Here is a 6,289-nt window from a genome sequence, read left to right as displayed (position 1 = left end):
GGAGCTTTAGCCTGGACAGCGGGAGGCTCGGAAGGGACCTTCATGCAGACTTCCATAGATGCCTACATGACAGTGCTCCGCACAAGGGCTGTTTGTTTCCCTGCCAAACGTCCCCTCACTGCATCCAAGTGCTTTAGACACTGGAGTGTGTGACACTTGCATCTTGTTGTTTGTTGGTTTGCTAGGAGGAGAAGCCCTGTTCATTTTCTCTTTCTCCAGCAAGCAAGGATGATTCTGCACTCCTTTTCTGGTCCTTATCAAACACTGGAAGGGTTTCTGAATCTTTTTGGTTTTTCCATGTCTGTGGCAGCAATCGCAAAGGCCTTTCTGGCTCTTTCCTGTTTGTCCACTTCAAAGGTTTCAAGAAGGAAAAGATGTGTTTTGCAGAGACAACCTTGCTTGCTGATAGCAGCCAGGGAGGGCTATTCAATTCTTAGCAATATTCAATTCAGTTGAATTGGCCCATTTCAATGTGGTTGGAGTGACTTAGAATGCCATTGGTAACAAAGTTGATGAGTTCTCCTTAGAGTCTGTGGTCGTAGATCTGAGGAGAAATGGGGTTTGAAATGATAGATAACTAACTACCTGTCCCTGATGCTTCTCCCTTGCCACAGGTGACAAGACCGAGAGCCGACTTTCCCGTCGGTCTCTCTGCTATTACTGAAATAGCCCGAGAGGAGGAAGATGAGCAAGATGACCGCCAGCGTCCAGCTGTGGTCACACGACGGCATGCTCATACAAAGACAGTAAGTGACCACTGTGTTTTGTGCTGTCTTTAGTTCAAGGCAGAGGTGCAAGTTTCTGAGCAGCCAGCACTTGCTGTTGCTGGCTGACGATGCTGAGTGCTGGAGTCCTGAAGGTCGTAGCCATCTCCTGCAGGCAGTGACAGATAGAAATTGGCCTTTGACCTGTCATGCTGGGGCACTGATGAGCTGGGGGCTGCGGGTGAGCTTCTGGCTGCTTGGCCCTGGGAGGCTCCATCTCTTGGCTTCTAGGGTATTATGGCCAAGGGCGTACGTGGTAGGGCTGGAGGTGAAAAGGCTCTGTTGGTTTGTTTTCCCTCTTTGGAAAGGTGTCTTTGCCTTGTGGAAGTGTTCTGCAGTTTTCTTGAGTCATTCTTCACTTGAAGAGTCTCTGTTGGCCCAGGTGCCTTTTGACTTTTGCTAGGCTGCGAGGAGATGATTGTGTTGTCAATGAAGCCGTGGGGGGCCATTCTTGTTGCATGTGGCCAAAGAAACCAAGTGCAGAGTTGCGAAGCCTCCTTGTGAGGCCAACAGCAAAGGGGCAAGTTTCTGTTGATGCTTTTTGCGATGAAGTCTGCCGCTCTGGCGAGTGCCTTGGAGCCTGGAGTGGGGGTGAAACTTCAAGTCCTTGACTGCTGTGTTGTATTTCTCAGAAGAGGAAGGCCATGCAGAAATGGTGAATGCTGTATCTGAAGTAAGTTGGACAGCTTTGTGGCTGGGGAGCTGCGTGGGCCAAAATGAGCCAGGGGTGCTGCCAGTCCAGGACAGCTGAAGATGAGGTAGCGTGTGGCCAAGTGGCCAAGAAGGCCAAGGGCATGGTGGCCTGTGTCAGCAGCAGAGGGGCAGCAGGAGCAGGGCAGTGAGTGTCGTCCTGTGCTGGGCAGCGCTGCAGCCACAGCTGGAGTGCTGTGTGCAGCTGTGGGCCCTGTGACGCAGAAAGGGATTGAGGGGCTGGAGCGTGTGCAGAGAAAGCCACGGGAGCTGGGCAAGAGGCTGGAGCACAAGGGCAGTGAGGAGGTGCTCAGGGAGCTTTAGCCTGGACAGCGGGAGGCTTGGAAGGGACCTTCATGCAGACTTCCATAGATGCCTACATGACAGTGCTCCGCACAAGGGCTGTTTGTTTCCCTGCCAAACGTCCCCTCACTGCATCCAAGTGTTTTAGACACTGGAGTGTGTGACACTTGCATCTTGTTGTTTGTTGGTTTGCTAGGAGGAGAAGCCCTGTTCATTTTCTCTTTCTCCAGCAAGCAAGGATGATTCTGCACTCCTTTTCTGGTCCTTATCAAACACTGGAAGGGTTTCTGAATCTTTTTGGTTTTTCCATGTCTGTGGCAGCAATCGCAAATACCTTTCTGGCTCTTTCCTGTTTGTCCACTTCAAAGGTTTCAAGAAAGAAAAGCTGTGTTTTGCAGAGACAACCTTGCTTGCTGATAGCAGCCAGGGAGGGCTATTCAATTCTTAGCAATATTCAATTCAGTTGAATTGGCCCATTTCAATGTGGTTGGAGTGACTTAGAATGCCATTGGTAACAAAGTTGATGAGTTCTCCTTAGAGTCTGTGGTCGTAGATCTGAGGAGAAATGGGGTTTGAAATGATAGATAACTAACTACCTGTCCCTGATGCTTCTCCCTTGCCACAGGTGACAAGACCAAGAGCCGACTTTCCCGTCGGTCTCTCTGCTATTACTGAAATAGCCCGAGAGGAGGAAGATGAGCAAGATGACCGCCAGCGTCCAGCTGTGGTCACACGACGGCATGCTCATACAAAGACAGTAAGTGCCCGCTGTGTTTTGTGCTGTCTTTAGTTCAAGGCAGAGGTGCAAGTTTCTGAGCAGCCAGCACTTGCTGTTGCTGGCTGACGATGCTGAGTGCTGGAGTCCTGAAGGTCGTAGCCATCTCCTGCAGGCAGTGACAGATAGAAATTGGCCTTTGACCTGTCATGCTGGGGCACTGATGAGCTGGGGGCTGCGGGTGAGCTTCTGGCTGCTTGGCCCTGGGAGGCTCCATCTCTTGGCTTCTAGGGTATTATGGCCAAGGGCGTACGTGGTAGGGCTGGAGGTGAAAAGGCTCTGTTGGTTTGTTTTCCCTCTTTGGAAAGGTGTCTTTGCCTTGTGGAAGTGTTCTGCAGTTTTCTTGAGTCATTCTTCACTTGAAGAGTCTCTGTTGGCCCAGGTGCCTTTTGGCTTTTGCTAGGCTGCGAGGAGATGATTGTGTTGTCAATGAAGCCGTGGGGGCCCATTCTTGTTGCATGTGGCCAAAGAAACCAAGTGCAGAGTTGCCAAGCCTCCTTGTGAGGCCAACAGCAAAGGGGCAAGTTTCTGTTGATGCTTTTTGCGCTGAAGTCTGCCGCTCTGGTGAGTGCCTTGGAGCCTGGAGTGGGGGTGAAGCTTCAAGTCCTTGACTGCTGTGTTGTATTTCTCAGAAGAGGAAGGCCATGCAGAAATGGTGAATGCTGTATCTGAAGTAAGTTGGACAGCTTTGTGGCTGGGGAGCTGCGTGGGCCAAAATGAGCCAGGGGTGCTGCCAGTCCAGGACAGCTGAAGATGAGGTAGCGTGTGGCCAAGTGGCCAAGAAGGCCAAGGGCATGGTGGCCTGTGTCAGCAGCAGAGGGGCAGCAGGAGCAGGGCAGTGAGTGTCGTCCTGTGCTGGGCAGCGCTGCAGCCACAGCTGGAGTGCTGTGTGCAGCTGTGGGCCCTGTGACGCAGAAAGTGATTGAGGGGCTGGAGCGTGTGCAGAGAAAGCCACAGGAGCTGGGCAAGAGGCTGGAGCACAAGGGCAGTGAGGAGGTGCTCAGGGAGCTTTAGCCTGGACAGCGGGAGGCTCGGAAGGGACCTTCATGCAGACTTCCATAGATGCCTACATGACAGTGCTCCGCACAAGGGCTGTTTGTTTCCCTGCCAAACGTCCCCTCACTGCATCCAAGTGTTTTAGACACTGGAGTGTGTGACACTTGCATCTTGTTGTTTGTTGGTTTGCTAGGAGGAGAAGCCCTGTTCATTTTCTCTTTCTCCAGCAAGCAAGGATGATTCTGCACTCCTTTTCTGGTCCTTATCAAACACTGGAAGGGTTTCTGAATCTTTTTGGTTTTTCCATGTCTGTGGCAGCAATCGCAAATACCTTTCTGGCTCTTTCCTGTTTGTCCACTTCAAAGGTTTCAAGAAAGAAAAGCTGTGTTTTGCAGAGACAACCTTGCTTGCTGATAGCAGCCAGGGAGGGCTATTCAATTCTTAGCAATATTCAATTCAGTTGAATTGGCCCATTTCAATGTGGTTGGAGTGACTTAGAATGCCATTGGTAACAAAGTTGATGAGTTCTCCTTAGAGTCTGTGGTCGTAGATCTGAGGAGAAATGGGGTTTGAAATGATAGATAACTAACTACCTGTCCCTGATGCTTCTCCCTTGCCACAGGTGACAAGACCAAGAGCCGACTTTCCCGTCGGTCTCTCTGCTATTACTGAAATAGCCCGAGAGGAGGAAGATGAGCAAGATGACCGCCAGCGTCCAGCTGTGGTCACACGACGGCATGCTCATACAAAGACAGTAAGTGACCACTGTGTTTTGTGCTGTCTTTAGTTCAAGGCAGAGGTGCAAGTTTCTGAGCAGCCAGCACTTGCTGTTGCTGGCTGACGATGCTGAGTGCTGGAGTCCTGAAGGTCGTAGCCATCTCCTGCAGGCAGTGACAGATAGAAATTGGCCTTTGACCTGTCATGCTGGGGCACTGATGAGCTGGGGGCTGCGGGTGAGCTTCTGGCTGCTTGGCCCTGGGAGGCTCCATCTCTTGGCTTCTAGGGTATTATGGCCAAGGGCGTACGTGGTAGGGCTGGAGGTGAAAAGGCTCTGTTGGTTTGTTTTCCCTCTTTGGAAAGGTGGCCTTGTCCTTGTGGAAGTGTTCTGCAGTTTTCTTGAGTCATTCTTCACTTCAAGAGTCTCTGTTGGCACAGGTGCCTTTTGGCTTTTGCTAGGCTGCAAGGAGATGATTGTGTTGTCAATGAAGCCGTGGGGGCCCATTCTTGTTGCATGTGGCCAAAGAAACCAAGTGCAGAGTTGCGAAGCCTCCTTGTGAGGCCCACAGCAAGGAGGCAAGTTTCTGTTGATGCTTTTTGCGCTGAAGTCTGCCGCTCTGGTGAGTGCCTTGGAGCCTGGAGTGGGGGTGAAGCTTCAAGTCCTTGACTGCTGTGTTGTATTTCTCAGAAGAGGAAAGCCATGCAGAAATGGTGAATGCTGTATCTGAAGTAAGTTGGACAGCTTTGTGGCTGGGGAGCTGCGTGGGCCAAAATGAGCCAGGGGTGCTGCCAGTCGAGGACAGCTGAAGATGAGGTAGCGTGTGGCCAAATGGCCAAGAAGGCCAAGGGCGTGGTGGCCTGTGTCAGCAGCAGAGGGGCAGCAGGAGCAGGGCAGTGAGCGTCGCCCTGTGCTGGGCAGCGCTGCAGCCACAGCTGGAGTGCTGTGTGCAGCTGTGGGCCCTGCGACGCAGAAAGGGATTGAGGGGCTGGAGCGTGTGCAAAGAAGACCATGGGAGCTGGGCAAGGGGGTGGAGCAAAAGGCAAGTGAGGAGGTGCTCAGGGAGCTTTAGCCTGGACAATAGGAGGCTCTTGAGGGACCTTCAGGCAGACTTCCATCAATCCCTGCATGACAGTGCTGAGTACAAGGGCTGTTTCACCACCAAACATCCTGTCACTGCATCCAAGGGCTTTGGACACTGGAGTGGGTGAGACTTCAATCTTGTGGTTTGTTGGCTCGTTGGTCTGTTGGTTTGCTAGGAGGAGAACCCTGTTCATTTTCTTTCTGTTCTAGCAAGCAAAGATGCTTCTGCACAAGGTTTCCTGCCCTTTTCCGGTTTTGGAATGGGATCCTGATCCAGTTTGAGTTTTCCACGTCTGCAGCAGCAGCAGCAGCAAAGGCGTTGCTGTCGCTTTCCTAGTTTTCCATATCAGAGCTTTCAAGAAGTAAAACTCAGTTTTGGCAAGATAACCTTGCGTGCATAAAGCAGCCAGGGAGGAAAACCAACTTCATATCCATCTATAGAATTCTGTTGAATCGGCTTATTTTAATTTGGTGGAGGTGCTTTGGAATCCCTTTGTCGCTAGATTTTATGATTTTTCCTTAGACAACATGGTGGTAGATCTGAAAAGAAATGACGTTCAAAATGATAGTTAATGGCCTCTCCTTCATGCTTCTCTCTTGCCACAGATGGCAGAACTGTCCGAAGTTGCTGTCCTGGCTCCCGCTGCTCCTGGCGAAGAAGCCCAAGAGGAGCAAACTGAGGTGGATGACGGCCAGCCTCTGTCATTGGTCACACATGGACCCTCTGAACCTGTAAGCGCCATTTGTGTGTGGTGCTGTCTTTAGTGCAAGGCAGAGCTGCAAGTTTCGCAGCAGCCAGCACTTTGCTGTTGCTGGCTGAGGATGCTGAGTGCTGCAGTCCTGCCTGGAGCTTGCGATTTTCTCCAGGCAGTGCCAGCAGAACATGGCCTTTGAGCTGTCATGTTGAGGTCCAAAGGGTTGGTTCCTCTGGGAGAGCATCTGGCTGCTTGGCTAAGGGACGCT

This window comes from Fringilla coelebs, assembly GCF_963513975.1.
Source record: "Fringilla coelebs genome assembly, contig: SCAFFOLD_38, whole genome shotgun sequence".
In the NCBI taxonomy this organism is placed as follows: domain Eukaryota; kingdom Metazoa; phylum Chordata; class Aves; order Passeriformes; family Fringillidae; genus Fringilla; species Fringilla coelebs.
Note: the sequence above shows the minus strand (reverse complement) of the source record.